General features: G+C 46.4%; 2 long non-coding RNA genes across 2 annotated transcripts; both read left to right on the top strand.

The window, feature by feature from the left end:
• Nucleotides 1-524: 524 nt before the first annotated feature.
• Nucleotides 525-3,500, top strand: LOC128774938 (uncharacterized). The gene is made up of 2 exons (XR_008419492.1): nt 525-1,511; nt 1,751-3,500. It is a non-coding gene; the product is annotated as an uncharacterized LOC128774938 (long non-coding RNA).
• Nucleotides 3,501-5,422: 1,922 nt separating this feature from the next.
• On the top strand, nt 5,423-11,906 carry LOC128774937 (uncharacterized). Its single transcript, XR_008419489.1, has 3 exons — nt 5,423-5,635; nt 11,124-11,226; nt 11,528-11,906. It is a non-coding gene; the product is annotated as an uncharacterized LOC128774937 (long non-coding RNA).
• Nucleotides 11,907-17,599: the final 5,693 nt, after the last annotated feature.

The following is a 17,599-nucleotide window of genomic DNA, read 5'->3' as shown; positions in this document are numbered from 1 at the left end:
GGGCATAAACAAGGTACATGGCACGTTGAACATAAGGACTTGTATGGCCGGAATGGAAAGTTTCTTTCTTCTTGCTGGAGTTGGAGCAAACTCATTGGAGCTGGTGGGTTAGGGTCACCAGGGTTATATTCAATCAGATTGTAGTGTTCCTTGGACCCAGGGAAGGCAAACATAATTTCAGAAGCAAATGCAGATTAAGGTTGAGGGAGAAGCTCAAGGTTGAGAGAAAATAACAACATTTAACTAGTTTACTAACTGCCAGTCATGCCCTTCTATCCATTCTCCACCAAGAAACCAGAGCAATCTTTTAAAAGTAGAAATCAACCAATATCTCTCAGGAACTTAGGTGTAAAAATACCCAACAAGATGTTAGCATAGTGAATCTGGCAATATGCAAAAGATTTTTTTAATTAAGTTTTATTTTTATTTTAGAGACAGAGCATGAGTTGGGAGGAGGGGCAGAGGGAGAGGGAGAGAGAGAATCTTAGGCAGACTCCACACCCAGCATGGAGCTCAATGTGGGGCTCAATCTCATGAACCTGGGATCATGACCTGAGAGAAAATCAAGAGTCTGATGCTCAACTGAGCCACCCAGGTGCCTCAATGTGCAACAAAATTATATACTACAACCAAAAAGGTTGTTTATTCCAGGTATGCAAGGCTGGTTTGTATTTGAAGATCAATCAATGCAACCCATCATATTAACAGGCTAAAGAAGAAAATCCACATGATCATATCAATAGATGCAGAAAAGGCATTTGACAAAAATTCAATACCCATTCATGAAAACTTTCAAGAAATAGAAATGGAAACTTCTCAACCTGATAAAGAGCACCTACAAAAGGAATCCTACAAGCAACATTATACTTAATGGTGAAAAACTAAATGCTTTCTCCCTGAGATTAGGAAAAAGGTAAGAATGCTCACTCTTACCACTTTCAGCATAGTACTAGAAATCCTCGCCAGCACAATAAGGCAGGAAAAAGAAAGAAAAGACATACAGATTGGAAAGAAAGAAATAAAATTGTCTTGATTTGCAGACAACATGATTGTCTATCATGTAGACAAACCCAAGGAATCAGTGGGGAGTGGGGAAAAAGCCCACAAAACCTCCAAAGGAAACAAAACAAATCTCAGAACAAATAAGTTCAGCACGGCATCAGATTACAAAATGAACACACATAAAATTCTATACACTAACAAGGAAGATGTGGAAGTTGAAATTAAAACCACAATACTATTTACAACAGCCCCTCAGCAAATGAAATACTTATTTATATCTAAATATAAATCTAACAAAGCATGTACAGGATCTGTATGCAAAACGTGATGATGTAGATGAAAGAAATCAAAGAAGGTAAGTTTCCTTTATTATTCATTTACTGAAACTCAACATGGTGAAGATGTTAGTTCTCTTCCAGTTGATCTACAGGCTTAATGAAATTCCTGTCAAAAGCCTAGCAAGAGTTTTTATAGATTAGAGAAGCTTATTTTAAAATTTATTTGTCGGGGTGCCTGGGTGGCTCAGTCGGTTAAGCGGCCGACTTCGGCCCAGGTCACGATCTCGCGGTCCGTGAGTTCGAGCCCCGCGTCGGGCTCTGTGCCGACAGCTCAGAGCCTGGAGCCTGTTTCAGATTCTGTGTCTCCCTCTCTCTGACCCTCCCCCATTCATGCTTTGTCTCTCTCTGTCTCAAAAATAAATAAACGCTAAAAAAAAAAAAAAATTTAAAAATAAAATTTATTTGTCAAGGCAAAGGACCTAGAACAGCTAAAATGGTCTAGAAAGGAGGAGTAACTTGGGAGGAATCACTCCCAAGTTAAGTTTACTATATAGCTGCAGAAATCAGGACAGTATGGCACTGGCAGACGGACACACAGATCAATGGCATAGAATAGAGGACCCAGAATTAGACCTAGACATACGCCCAGCTGATTTTTTACAAAGTTGCAAAAGCAATTCAATGAAGAAAGGATAGCTTTTGCAAAAAATGGTGCCAGTACAACTGGGCATACATAGGCAAAAAATAAATAGAATCAAATAAGGTAAGAAATAAAAATGTGACTTAATCTTCACAGAATTAGCTAAAACTAGGACCAAGATTTAAATGTAAACCTAAAACCACAAAGCTTTTAGGTAGAACATAGAAAATCTTCAAGATTTAGGATGAAGTAAAGATTCCTTAGATTTGACACCAATGGCACAATCCCAAAAAAAGGAAAAAATGATAAACTGGATGTCATCAAAATTAAATATTTTTGGGCTGTGAAGACTTTGTTTAAAAGACGAAAAGATAAGGCACACCTGGGTGGCTCATTCGATTAAGGGTACAACTTTGGCTCAGGTCATGATCTCGCGGCTTATGGGTTTGAGCCCTGCGTCAGGCTCTGAGCTGACAGCTTGGAGCCTGGAGCCTGCTTCGGATTCTGTGTCTCCCTCTCTCTCTGCCCCTCCCCTGCTTGCACTCTGTCTCTCTCTTTATCTCTTGCTAAAAAATAAATATTAAAAAAAATTTTTTTAAAGATGAAAATATAAGCCACAGGTCAGAGAAAATATTCACAAATCACCTATCTGGCAAAGGGCTTCTCTCTAGAATATACAAAGATCACTCAAAATTCAACAGTAAAGTTCAAGAAAGAATCCAATCAGAAAATGGGCAAAAAAACATGTTGAGACACTATTGAAACACAAAGGACAAGCAATGACAGAAGAAGGTGTTCAATATCATTAGCCATTAGGTAAATGGAAGCTAAATCCACAAATAATAAACTCACATACCATACAATGCAGAAATTGCACCCTTGGGCATTTATTCCAGAGAAATGAAAACTTATGCTCATGTGGAAGCCTGCACACAAATGGTTGTATCATTCATAATAGCTAAAACCTGGAAAGAACCCAGATGTCCTCCAATGGGTAGTACATACCTACCATAGAACATTACTCCATAGTAAGGAGGAATGAACTCTTGACATGGGCAACAAGTTGGATGATCTCAAGGGAATTATACCCTGTGCAAGAAGCAATTTCAAAAGATTACATACTGTACGATTCCACTTATGTAATATTCTTGAAATGTTGTAATTATAGAGATGGAAAACAGATTAGTGATTGCCAGGGTTAGTGCTTGTGGGGAGAGCGTAGGCATGGCTACAAGAGGGCCACACGGTGGGTCAGCTCTGAATCTTCATTGGGGAGGTGGTTGTGCAAAGCTCCGTGGTACAAAATTGCCTAGAACAATTGCCTATAGATACTCGCACATGCACACACACACACACACACACACACACACGAGCACATGTCTACTGGAGAAATCTGGGTAAGCTCTGTGGATTGTAGCAATGTCCATTTCATGGTGCTGTTACCGTACTGTGGTTCCATAAATGCTAACATTGGGGAAGGGGGGGTATAGGGTTCTCGAGACCTGTCTGTACATTTTTTGTGTAACTTCTTGTGGATCTATAATTATTTCAAAATGAAAAAGTAAAATACTTAAATCAGATCATGTCAGATTTCTTACTTAAAATTATTAGAAGGCTTACTATGCCAATTAAAAGAAAATCCAAGTTCCTTACCTTATGTCATCTGTTCCCTGCCTCTGTCTCTGACCCCATCTAACTTCATTTTATTTCAAAAAAGTTTTTTGAGTTTTTATTTATTTATTTGAGGGAGAGAGAACGAGTGGACGAGGGGATGAGTGGGGGAGGGACAGAGAGTGAGGGGCAGACAGAGGACCTGAAGCGGGCTCTGTGGTGACAGCAGAGAGTCCAATGCGGGGCTTGAACGCACGAACCATGAGATCATGACTTGAGCCGTTATCAAGAGTCGGATGCTCAACCAACTGAGCCACCCAGGCGCCGCTCCCCCCTCCCCCACTCTTTATCTTACAGATGAAGTCGAAGCCATGCAAGGGTTATGAGGTCAGGCAACCTTACCCCTCAGCTCCTGGTCAGCTCGGGACTGGGTTAGCCCATCCTTCTCCCACATCTGGAGCATAGGTGCATGCTAGATATTTTGTGGATGGAAGAGGGAAGAAGTAAAGGCTGTGATGAATTCCTGGATCATCTCTCTCATTGGGTTTGAGGAAAAGGCACAGAGGTAGGCCTGGGTAAGGGTACAGGACTCGGATAGAGAATCCGTATATGGAAGGTTAGAGACATAGGGAGGAGGCAGCCAATGGGAAATCTCAAATGCTAAGCCAAGGCACTGGGGAGCTGTTCAAGGTGAAGTTGGGGATGCTTGTACATTTTTTAACTCCACCTTCACCTGCTCACTTACCTAGGTGCTGTTTTCATTATTTGGGGGAGGCGTGAATCATTGCTTCCTCTAAGACTAAGCTTACTGCCGTTCTCAATGCAGATACAGTATTAGGCAATCCATCAGCCGTAATGGCGTGTGTGTGTTTACCACAACTCTCCTGTGTCAAAAATAATAAAGGCACACCTAACATGCCTACTTGTCAGCTACCATAAGGTGCCATAGCAGAGTCAGAGGAAAGGAACAAAGATTAGGTGGAATGTGGGCTATGCAAAAGTCGGAGGCATAGACTACACTCCAACTCCAGCGAAAAGAAGACCTTAAGAAAGACGAAGTGACATCTCTCTTCTGAGCCACCACCACCAGCGTGGCCACCAAAGGACCATACTGACCCACTATTACTCAACAAATACTCTCTTTTGATGGTTTCTCCATTTTTTTCTCCGGGGGTACGAGAAAGAGACAGACAGACAGACAGACAGACCTGGGGGGATACAGGAGTGAGAGCCTGCTGTATAGGAAAATCAGATACACTGCTTTGGAATTATTCCAGGACTCTGAAGAGCTGTCACAGGTCACTAACAGCTGAGTATCACTAGCTACCTTTTCTCCTTCCTTTCCTCCTCTCCTTTCAAAGCCCCGGAGCAGCATGAAGGGAGGACACAGGTTTTTTACTTACTTCAGAATTTTACATACTGCCTGTTTATAGAAGCCAACTCACTGAAAATTAACAGACCTTTCCTTGTTAATCAGTGTTGCTCGGTGTTGCAGGGGGAAAAAAAAAAACATCTAAGTCAACCGACCTTCGGAAATGTCTTTTGGTCGGAAATTTAGCCACGTTGGTGAGAAACACGAGCCGCGCCCACCAGGAAGTGTTTCTGAGGCAGGTTGGGGGAGTTTGCTTTCAAAAGTCAGGAATGTGTAAAAATTCGAGTTGAGTCCCTGCCTGACAGTCACTTCTCCTGTGACTTTATGGTTGTGTGACCCCTGTTGTCATTTGATTTTTCAACCGTCTAGCCCCTGCTCCCCTAATGAAAAGGGACAAGGGCAGGTGTGTCAGTCAGGGTCCTATGGCAGGAAGCAGAAATACACCTGGATGGAACTTGGAAGTGAATTGGACAAAGGGATGATTTCATAGAGGCAAGGGCAGGAAGGGGAACTGCCAGGACTGCGGGGGCGACCGGGACTAGCTGCGGTGGGCAGTCTCCGCCACCACTTAGGCCTCTCGGGAGCTGGAGTCATGAAGGAGGGACTCCCCGAGGTTGGGGGCTGAGGTCCTGGAGGGGTGCAGCCATTACTGGCACGTGGAGGGATGGGTCTAGCTCTCCATCTCCCGCCAGCGCCAGACCCAACTGGAACTCAGAGAACAACGGAGCCCAGGTTTGTGGCCCACAGCATCAGCTGCTTGGGACGCAGAGCAAGCGCAGGAAGGAGGGGAGTGTGGTGGAGGGTGGGGGGTGGGTGGCAAAGAGAGCGAAGTTTCCCGATTCATGTCGGTGGGTTTGGTATTCCCAGTGAAGAGAAATGCGACGCAGCAGATTCCCTCCAGATAGGACCACCCAGGAGAGGAGGTGAAAGTGGATGAGAAATTTCGTGGTGGTTTCTTTTTCTCGAAACAAGCGACGAAATCGCCCAGACCGGGACTCTGCAGGGAACGAGTGAAGCAGAGGGAGGAGATTGGGCGCTTGAAGCTCGTCTCCAGAGGCCACGGGCGGCCTGGCTTTGAAGCAGTTGTGCTATGTTGGGGGTGATTTCTGGCCTGTTCCTGCCAAAAATGTGCTCCGTTTTGCAAGGAATTCAGGCAAAGGTTGATTTAAGAGGCCTGGGCTCTCTGAGAACTCGTCTTGGCCGAAGAGGAGCTAACTTAGGTCGCAAGGCCACACTCAAAGTACACCTTTCCTCCAATCTTCTCTCCTGACATTCAGAGCCTCGTCTTTTGCCCTTTCCATTCAAAAGTCTCAAAGGCACCTCGAAGTCCATTTACTTAAAACCAACCTCATGGTGTCTCTCTCAAAACCAACCCTTCTACACTGCCTCTTTTGGTGAATAACTTCACTGACTCTCCAGCAATGTGGCGTCCTTCTTAACACCTTCTCTCCCATCTCCTCAAACGCCGAGTCCTGTTGATTTTACATCTCTCTCCAGTCTGATCCTATCTCCTGACTCTAAGCTACCATCACCTCGCCCTTGAACTCTGGCCACCACCTGCTAATTTGCTTGCAAATACTCCCTCTAGTCTCTTCTCCAATTCATTTTCCACAGGGCAGCGGCGGCCATCTTTTCAAAGGACAGTATGGCCATGTGTCTCTCCTCTGCTTAAAATCATCCCATGCCTGCTTGCTGCCCTGAGCAGACTCCTTAACAAGGTTTGTAGGCCCTAAGTGACCTCACTCCACCCCTACAGTTCAGCCCAGCCCTTCTCATTTTTCCCCTTGCCAGGCACATTGGCCTTCTTTAAGTTTCTAGTCCTGGGCTTCTCTTTCGGGACCTGTGAAGGCCAATCCTTTGCCTAGAATTTTCCCTCCCCTCTTCCCACCAGATGAACTTAACCGACTTTTAGATCTCAGCTCAAATGTTACTTCCTCGGGGAGTCTTCCTTGAATTCTAGACTAGAAAAGGCCCCTCGGTGAAATGCTGTTCTAACAGCCTATCCTTTTCTTAGTTATTATGTTTGTAGTTACATGCCTGTGCGATTATTTGATTAACATCGGTCTCCCTCCTGCCCTGTGATGTTCATGGTATCTGAGTCCATTTCTGATTTCCTCCCCGTAGGATCCTTAGTGCTTTGCGTAGAGTCAGGCATGTGGAGGTACTCACTGAATCCTTTTCGGAAGAAAGGAAGCTTCTAAAGAGACTTTGTAACCTGGAAGGGCCCAGAGGGAAAGTGACTGAGGGTAGGTAGGTTATGACATTTGGAATGACTCAGGAAATATATAAACAATTTGGTGGGTAGGCCATGACAGTGGTGACCCCCGGGGAGGAAAGTACGGACCTGTCCCGCTCTGGTGGTGGGTGTGGGGGAGGCATCCGAGATGGAGCACAAGTCAGGGACAGAACACATCTTCTGTGCCTCTGTAAGCCTGCACCCATGTGGGAGAAAGCACCCTAAACTGTGTCAGGGGCCTGCTTTTGAGGCCTGGATTTGATGCGAACTAGTTGTGTGTTTTTCCCTCTCATTCTCTTTTTTTTTTTAAACACTTTTTTTCCCAATGTTTATTTTTGAGAGAGCGTGCGTGCACGCGCGAGCAAGTGGGGGAAGGGCAGAGAGAGAGACACACACACAGAATCTGAAGCAGGCTCCAGGCTCTGAGCTGTCAGCACAGAACCCAACACGGGGCTCAAACTCGCGAACTGCGGGATCATGGCCTAGGCTGAAGTCGGACCCTTAACTGACAAAGCCACCCAGGCACTCCTGTCCTCTCGTTCTTAATTGCTTCTGTAGAAAACAGGGTTGGGTTGTTCAGGCACTCAGGGTTCTTAGTTGTAAAGAACAAATATTGCCTCTGGGCAATTTAAACAGAAAAGGAACTGATTGAAAGGACATTGGCCCCCTCACAGGCTTACCGCTCACAGGATTACCAGGAAGCCTGAAGAACCAGACCCTGAGAACTGGCAAGAACAAGGAAGATTATACAGGCCAAACCAGGACCAGAATCTCAGTGAGGGACCAGGCTCCATAAAGCCACTGCAGCCCATGTGCCACTAAGTGCTTAGTATCATGCCACTCCTCTCAGCAGTAGGCCCTGGACCATTGGCACCATTGGCCACACTGCCCTTGGGAACTAGATGTCGCTGCCTTTGCTGTTACCCTTGGAAAGAATTCTTCGCCCTCCCTCCTTCTTTGAGTCATTACCTTTTGACTCCAAAGCCTGAGCAGGTGAATCTGACACCCTGAGTTTGGTCATATGTTAGAGCCCCAGCTCCAGTCGCTCTGGGGCCACTAGAAGACAGCTTCCTAGAGAGGGAGGCAAGTTCTGTTGATCGCCAACCCTCCTCAGACGGGGGTTCCCCACCGTAGGAATCAGAGGGTTCAGACTGGGGGCAGCCAATCCACATCAAATATCCAGTCTTAGGTGGTCTCTAAGGTCCCTTTCATGCTAACAATCCCAGCAAAATGAGAAAGGATAAGGCCATCACCCCGCCCCCCCTTCCCATTAACCTGAGCAGCCTATGAAAGCTACGGAAAACTTTGCCAAATCATTGCTTTGCCACAGAAAACTTTGTTCTGCTTTATTAAAAGCCCTTAGTTCTAGATACTTTGGAGACGTACTCTGAGTGTCCTTGCATTATGTGTTTATTTGAGCCACTGAAGCCAGCTTGTTTTTCTTGGCCTCCCAGCCCTAAAAATAGGGCATTATTTAATAGCCTAATAACCTGGTCAGTGCTCTCAGAGTGCGGCAGGACTGTGTTGCTTCATATTTTTAGCGGGCAGATGCTCTTTCTATTGGAGTATCTATTTTTAAACTCCCCAAATGTCAATTCCCTTTCAACTGTCGATCCCATTCTCAAAGACCTGCCGGTTTGTTTCCCGTTTGTTTTTATGACAGAATTTACCGTGCGATGCAAAAGACACACTGTTAACGTTTTTGGGGGGGGGGGGGGTAGTGGATAGAAGTAACTTTTTTTTTTTCTTGCCCATACTTCCTTCTTTTTATGTAGCTGAGAGCTAGGAGAATCAACGAAGAAGGAATTCTGGAAGTAAAGGGTCCAGGATCTTGGAGTGATTTATGAACCTTCTTTTAATGCCGTTTCCACCCTATCTGCTTCCTTAGGCAAGTCGCTTGCATTTAAAATAGCCAGGCTGTGGGAGCAGAGAAAGTGTTATAAAATCATTCAGTGTGAATAGCTGATTCCAGCTTAATTTGTTACTACTCCAAGGTAACATAGAGGTGTGAATATAAAGTAATGTGACTGAGGCTTTAAAAACCTCCAGTGATCTTACACTTCCAAATGACTGCAGAACTCCTCAAAGAACCTCCTTTGGGAGGGAGGCACTGTCTGACATCATCGTTTCGCTCAAAGCAATTTTTGGAGTACTCTTTTCTGAACTGCCTTCCCAGGTGCGGCTCAGGCTCTGGGATGTCCTAGGTGACGGCAGCCCAATGTGCTCGGGGAGGGTGGGGGGCCACCACAGGAAAAGATGCTGTCCTGTCCTGGTGGCTGCAGGGGGTTTTTGGGTGGGGAGGCATGAGCGTGGTCATGTGGAGCGGGTGTGAGCTCTGGGGTAAGAGGATGTGGGTTCCAATCCACTCTACCCCTCAGGAGCTTCATCAAGCTGCTTGACATCTTAGAATTTCAACCGCGTGGAGTGGAAAATGAGGGACATCCCACCTCCCTTGCGGGGTGGTTGTGAATAAACGTGTTCGCATGTGCGGGGCTCCAGCACCTAGTAAAAATCCAAAAAGCATTAATAGCCTTTTCTACGCCACGGTTTTTCTGACACACTTGGTCCCAGCCAAATGGGGCTGCTTTGCTCTTCCGCGTTCAAGGCCTCTGGGTCTCTATCGATGTTCTTTCCCGTCCTGTCCTCCACCTCTAGGCCTCCTTCCCCCATACACGCTCCGTAGGTCCAGATCCCATGTCTCCTTTAACGTCTGCTTTGAATAAAAGGAATACTGGTGAACAGAGAGGTTGAGCACTTTGCCCGAAGTCTCACAACTTTTTTTTATTATTAAAAAAAAAATGTTTTAATGTTTATTTTTGAGAGACAGAGACAGAGAGAGGGAGAGAGAGAGAGAGATTGAGAGCAGGAGTGGGGGAGGAGCAGAGAGACAGGGAGACACAGAATCCAAAGCAGGCTCCGGGCTCCGAGCTGTCAGCACAGAGCCTGACGCGGGGCTCGAACTCATGAGCCGTGCGATCATGACCTGAGCCGAAGTCCGACTGCTTAACTGACTGAACCACCCAGGCACCCCGCCGTTTTTTCTTAAAAAAAAAAAAAAAAAAACAACAAAAAAAAAACTTTCCTAATGAAACATTACCTTTCCACATGACATTGTGATCATCTGGCAACTAGTCTCATTGCCCTGCTACACTGAGTGAGTGCTCAGCGAGGGTTATTCTGTTTCCATAGTGTTCTTCTTAGCGTTTTGCATGATCTTTGTAGGTCCTCAAGAATATCCGTTCAGTGAATTGTTTAAAAACGCAACTCTGGTCATGTGTCTCCCTTGCTTAAAACGTTCCATTTACTTCAGGGTCAAAACCAGATTCCCCAGCAGAGCCAGAGGGTGCGAAGTGATGAGTCTCCATGCCATCGCCTCGGCCGGCACAACCCTCCGCCCTAGCTCACTGCTCCCAGCTGCATACGGCTTTCAGCCCACTCTTCTATCCACCTTACTCCCTCAGGGCTTTCCCTTCCTTTCTTGCTCCCCGGAAGACTGCGCCCTCTTTCCCCACCTTGACCAGGTCTCTGGTCATGTCTACTCTCACGACCTATGCTTGTTATGTCGCCACTGGGTACCCGGAGGAAGCATCCTCTGCTCGGGGATAGATGTGTCACGTCCTGGCCAGGCCTGCCCCTCCCCGTGAGAGGGGACCCCCCCCTGGTGGCCCTGGCTCTGCCCTCGCTCTCTTGCTGGGAAAGTCGGGCTGGGTGACACTTGGGGATTGGGGTCTGCAGGGGCCTCTGGGGGCAACGAAGCCTGCTTGTCCAGTCCAGCTTGGCCTGTCACAGAGGAGGCACACTCTGACTTCATGCCACAGATTGATCCTGGCGGTGGCGTTTTCTGAAGGGAATTGTACCCTTCATCTCCCCTTGGTTCATACATTCTGACTGCCAGCAGGCCTGGCACAAAGCCATCTTGGCAAAGAGGAATTTTTATAGCCTGATTGGTTTAATTTTGTTTTCTTCCCAAATTCCTATCCCCAGGCAGAAATAATCTCCAAACAGCTTTTGTACCGTGGGGGATAGGATGAGGGAGCCATGCAGGGAAGGAAAGAGGACGGGGCAAGGACATCTAGACTGGAAGTAGGTTAGTCTCTCATTTAGTAATAATGTGTTAATTTTATAATACTCGGAAATATTTGCTAAGAACTAATAAGTTCCCGGGTACCGTACTAGGAATTTGCACATGTATTAGCTCATTTAGTTTTCCTAATTCTAACCCTTTGAGTTAGATTCTATTATTATTCTCACTTTATGGATTAGAAAGTTAAGGAGGTCAAGGTCAATAAGTAGCAGAGGTGGGCTTATAACTGAAGGTAGGGGAGCCCTTCCTGAAATGTTGGCCTTGGGGTTAAGAATCTCAAATTAAGTCATGGTTTCCAGTGCAGGCACCCAGCAAAGAATGATCATCAACAGAGCAGATTCTGGCGAGATCCACGCATACCCAGGACATCCCCCGGGTGTCTGTCACCTGGCCGTGATTGCTTTTGAGATGCTGATTCCAGTTCACTGGGAAGCAGTCCGATGTCAAAGAGAGAACGTGAGCTTTGGAGTCCCACAGACCTGGGTTTGAAAGTGAACTCAGCCTCTTCTGTCCGTACAGCCCAGGGCACAACATCATTGTGACTCAGTGTTCTCATCTTTAAAATGGTCATTGTGATTCGTAACTTGCACGCCTGTGAGTATTAAGTCCGAAAAAACAATCAAGCTTCTTGCACTGGGCCTGGCATGTAGAGAGTGAGTAATAAATGGTAGCTATTAATATGACGCTAATGTGAAGCCCTAAGTATTTTTATTATCATTGTCCTCCTCTTCCTCCTCCTCCTCCTCCCATATTTTGTGACGAGCTGATAAATTCCACCATTAATATTTGCACTAAGGTGTGCTGTCTCTGGAATACCTGACTAAAAAGAAAATACCGTAAAGGGAAAACCCGTTGAACTGCGATCAAGCTAAACGATTTAAGTCCTAATTAGTAATTAAGCTCTTTCCTGTGCAAGCTGGAAAGTAAGAGAGTAACTTGGGGAAAAAAGGAAAAATAAAAAGCCTTAAGTTAGTAATGCCAACAATGCCTGCCTCCATTTAGTTAGGGTCTATTACGAGTTTGATGCCTTTTATTTTATTGTTAATCCTTGATGATAATACCAGTCCCCTGTGGGGATGGTATTATTACCATTTGACTTATGAGGCTTAGGATGAGATTAAGCAACGTGTATGAAGCCGCCTGAGAGTCAGTGGTGGGTAGAAGATTCAAACACACACCTATCCATGGCATCCACGCTTTTCCCCCTTATGCCTGTCTTCTTTAGGACTGGTGTTCCCATTTTGGGGAAAGTGTCTTTTATTTAGTATAAAAAATTTTTTTTATGTTTATTTATTTTTGAGAGGGGAGGAGGGGCAAAGAGAGAGGGAGACACAGAATCCGAAGCAGGCTCCAGGCTCTGAGCTGTCAGCACAGCACGAACCGGAAGATCATGACCTGAGCCGAAGTCGGATGCTTCACCGACTGAGCCACCCAGGCGCCCCTTGGACAGAGCAGTTTAAATGTATTCAATGATAGAGAGGGAAAGGATACATAGAGAACCAAGTGTTTTAAAAAACGAGGTAGCTTTTTTTTTTTTTTTAACTATCTAGATTTAAGTGCTGAAACTAAACACAAACAGAAAGTGATTAGTATCTTGAGAGGGATTTATTTATGACAATGTTTCCTCATCTGGAATTTGAAGATTCTTGGAGATGTGTCAAGGTAACGAGAGAGGGGCTCTAGATTTTTGCTGTATTTGACAAAACATAATGGAAATCTCACAGTTTGGTTTCATCATCTTGGCGATAGCTAAGGGCACTAGAGTCTGAGTTCTGTTATCAGATCACTGGAATTTGGATCTCAGCTTTGTTATCTGCTTGCTAAGTGATGCTGGCACGTTAATCTGTTTCCTTGTCTGTAAAACAGGGTCGATAATAATGCCTACCTCGATGAGTGACTGCGTGGCACAGGGTGAGTTTTCTGTAAACCGTTCTTTTTCTGTTTTTTTTTTTTTTAAGGTTTTAAAAAATTTTTTTTTTCAACGTTTTTTATTTATTTTTGGGACAGAGAGAGACAGAGCATGAACAGGGGAGGGGCAGAGAGAGAGGGAGACACAGAATCGGAAACAGGCTCCAGGCTCCGAGCCATCAGCCCAGAGCCTGACGCGGGGCTCGAACTCACAGACCGTGAGATCGTGACCTGGCTGAAGTCGGACGCTTAACCGACTGCGCCACCCAGGCGCCCCTTTAAGGTTTTATTTTTAAGCAATCTCTACACCCAACATGGAGCTTGAACCCACAACCCTGAGATCAAGAGCCCCACACTCCACCCATGGAGCCAGCCAGGCGCCCCTTAGTAAATGATTCCTAAACTATAAAGCTTCTTTCCTTTGATCTGGAATTATATCAATTCAGCCCTAATTTTGTTACCTCAAGCAAATCAGAAGACTCATTTGCCAATTGTTCCAAGTACCTTGGAGCGTCTGTCTCAGTAGATCCTTACAGCAACCCTAGGCAGCGGGAGTTATTGTTTCCCTTTTGCATTTGAGGAAACGGAGGCAGAGAGACAATGAGAAACTGGTTCAAGGTCAAAGGCTAAACAACCAGTAAGTGGAGGGGCCGGGGCAAATATCTCCAGCCAAAGACATTCTTTGAGACCTATCTCACAGTGGCAAAACATCAGCAACACCCTCAACTGGAGGCAAACAGGTGGGTAAATTAGGATACCCCCCTAAAAACGGAATGAGGGTGCTCAGGTTGTCTCTTGCCCCCATCCTCTGCAGAGACTCTCACCACTGTGAGGTCAGAGGGACACCAACGTGACAGCAAAGATGAGGGGGTGTGTTGAAGACACTGGTATGGAAGGCACTGTGACAGGTCAGGGAACAGAAGAGAGAAAACGGGAAAACAAACGTTTAAAGACCTATTCTTATCGTATGCATCTCCTTCCTGGGTGTTGGAAAACACAAGGGGCTGGTGTTCTCCAGCAAGCACTTCCTGGTGGCCGAGCTCAGCTTCTTCGGCAGTGGAGGCTCTTTGCAGCAGGGCCAGGGGAATGGTTTTACCTGTACTGACACGGCATTGTCGCAACGTCAAGGGCTGACGCTGCCGGGCAGAGGGTCCTCGACACCACCTGCACTGGAAGGGCCAGGCTGAATAGGCAGGTACGGAGAAATTCCCAGGTGCCAGTGCCGGAACCCCATTCGAGCAGGGATATGCCACAGCCCTGGGCTTTCTGGAGCTTCTGGCTTAGTGCAAGATGCAGACACAGACCCACGCGGTTTTGCCATAGGGCAGTCAGCGGCCTGGTGGTGGTCTATGTGGCAAGGTGCACAGGCAGAGAGGAGCTCTGCTTCGCTTGGCAGCGAATAAGGCTTCCTAGAGGAAATAGCAGCTGAACCAAGTCTCGGGAAAAGAGAGAAGCGGGAAGATGTTCCAGAAGGAGGGGCTTGTATGGGCAAAGATAGAAAGGCAAGAAAGAGCCTTATGCGCTCAGGGGAAATAGAAGCACCTCACTGTCACCAGAGAAGCGAGTCAGAGGTGGGGAGTGGATGCCGCTGGGGCTGAGGAGGAGATTGGGACCAGGTCCGGGCCACTGTGGCCTCTTCAGGCATCTGGGCCACTGGCTCTTGACTGCAGGGTTTAAAGCAAGGGGCATTTTGTTGCTTGGCTTGCATTTAGGATGGGAGAGACTTGAGCGAGTCTGCGGGCTTATTGGTGGAGGTGAGACGGCAAGGTTGGATACCGGAGAGAGGAGAGTCTGCGTTAAGGGGCTGGGCCCTTAGGGAGCAGGAGGCATTGTGGTAGCAGTGGAAGGGGCAGAGGGAAGATGGGGATCTGGGTGCAGAGGTCAATTCTCCTGCAGCAGGACAGAAGGCTCAGGGGGCACATGCACAGTCATGTCTCTTCTCGAAGAAGCTGTTCAGAGTGTATGTGTTTTAAGGGGTGGGGCAATAATGGAACGAGACGGAGAGCAAACCACCCCAGTAGCTAAGGCTGTCAGAGGCGAGGGTCAGCTGATAGGGAAGCCAGGAACCCGTCTGCCAGTGCCATTTTCTCCAGCAGCACCTGGGGAGCTGGGAGCAGGAGCTGAGAAGAGCAACCGAGAAAGATGAGGCAGGAGCGCAAGGTTGATGAGGAGGTGGAGGAGGGCTGCTTTCAGGCAAACCAACCACGGGCTGAGCTTGAGCAGCAAGGAAGGGACAGGAGATAAAAAGGGGGCTCGAAGGCGAAGCAATTATAGCTAGGCCCGTAGTTTCGCCCTGTGCTGGCATGGCCTGCTGTTTGTTGGCTGTACAACCTTGCTGCTTGGCCTTGAATGAGTAATTTCACCTTTCTGGGCCTTGGCTTCCCTATCCGTAAGATTATATACTCAGTATGGGGTTCTCCAGCTCCAGCCATGTATGGTTGTGCAAACCAGCATGTTCCAACCTCTCGGGCCTCCGGGTGAGTCATTTTCTGTACCTTCTACTGGAGCTGCCGAGCCAGTGTGAATCATTTTCTGCCCAGAAGGAGCCAACCCTGGAGTTGGGAACGTGATGTGAGATCTCAGTTCATCAGGGCCTGGGCCAAGCTCTAGCTGCCATTGGCCAAAAGTTCACACTCAGGTTAGTTTGCCTCAGGGGTCTCAGTAAACGTTAACTACATACCAGCTGACCTCGGACAAGCCACTGAACAATTCACCACTTGGTTTACTCAACCATAAAGGAGTAGCTGTACGCTCAGGGTGGCCACGAAGAAGCGTGTCTCAGAATGGCTGGGGAACAAAGGTACAAATAGAAATGAGTATTCCTGGAAAGGCCACGGCCTTAAGTTGGATCCCCTAGAAGCAGAGCCTGAGACAGGTATTCTTGTTTAAGAGGTTTACTGGGAGAACACTCCCAGGAGAAGGGGAGAGAGGGAAGTGGTGTAGGGCAGAGGAGAAAAGGCAAGCAAGAGTGTGGTCAGCTCCAGCGTCTGGCTCCCATCTGCTCTCATGGGAATGTTCTGGAGCACAAAGCGTGCCATCTCACAGTAAGTGACTGGGGCTGTTGTACCCGAATGTCAATCCGTTATTGGTTGAGGTCTGCGGACAGGTGGAAAGGAAGAAGGAGGAAGGAGTGGTATAGCCTCTCTGGTGAGGGCTCTCCTGTTGCTTCAGGGCAATTCTGTGCAGAAGATGGCAGCAGAATTTTGTCAGCAATATTCACACCGGGTAGGGAAGGGGGCACCAGTGGGACCCACTATAATCCACTCTTTCCCTAGAAATAATAAGCAGAAGCTGTATCTTCATATCTGTGCAGGATGGAAAATGATGCATAGGTAGTTTAAAAAAAGAAGAAAACAATGGTAGCCTTACCATTTGTGCAGAATTAAAAGTCGTAAAGGTCACATACATCTCATAAACATTACTCACCATTTCAATAACAAAGCACTAGAACTGCTCTCAGCCTTTCCACACATATATCGTACATTTCACACTGCCGTCAAAGAATTAATACGCTTAATATATAAAGAACTCCTACAAGTCAATAAAAGTGAAGACCCTCATAATTATGTAGGTAGAAGATATTAATCAATGATCTACCAAGGGGGGAATACAAATAGCTAACAGGTATTTAAAAATTTTTTTCAACCTTGCTGATAAAAAAACACAAAGGAAAGGAATATACAAATTTTCACCTATCAAATTACAAAGACTTTACCATAAAAGCACATACAGCTGGCAAGGATAAGGAGAGACGGGTGCTCTCTACACAGCAGGTGGGAACGTAGATCAATCTAGCCATTCTCAGAAAATAATTTGATAATGTGTTTCATGAAATTTAATAATGTTTCTTTTTTTTCAATGTTTATTTATTTTTGAGAGAGAGAGAGAGAGAGAGAGAGAGAGAGAGAGAGAGAGAGAGACAGATGCAAGCTGGGGAGGGGCAGAGAAAGAGGGAGACACAGAATCCAAAGCAGGCTCCAGGCTCTGAGCTGTCAGCCCAGAGTCCGACGTGGGGCTGAAACCCACGAACCGTGAGATCATGACCTGAGCCCAAGTTGGCCGCTTAACTGACTGAGCCACCCAGGTGCCCCTAAAAATGTTTAAATTCTTTGATTTGCCCTTCTACTCCTCCTTAGAGTCATTCTAAGGAAAGAAGCCGAATATTTCGCTGTTATACACAGTAGTCCCCCCTTATCCATGGTTTTACTTTCCACAGTCTCCGTGACCCATGATCAACCACAGTCTGAAAGCGGATGATCCTCCTTCTGATGTGTCTTCAGAAGGTCAAGAGTAGCCTTGTGCAGCGTCACTATGCCTTCCTCATCCCCCTTAGCACAATATCATCTTGAGAGAGAGAAACCACATTCACGTGACTTTTATAACAATATGTTGTTATAGATGCTCTATTTTATTAGTTGTTGTTGCTAATCTTGTACTGTGCCTAATTTATAAATTAAACAACATCATA

Source organism: Panthera pardus, unplaced genomic scaffold (assembly GCF_024362965.1).
Source record: "Panthera pardus isolate Hobbes unplaced genomic scaffold, ASM2436296v1 HiC_scaffold_11, whole genome shotgun sequence".
Classification (NCBI taxonomy): Eukaryota; Metazoa; Chordata; class Mammalia; order Carnivora; family Felidae; genus Panthera; species Panthera pardus.
The sequence above is the reverse complement of the archived record's forward strand: the minus strand, read 5'-3'. Positions and strand labels throughout refer to the sequence as shown.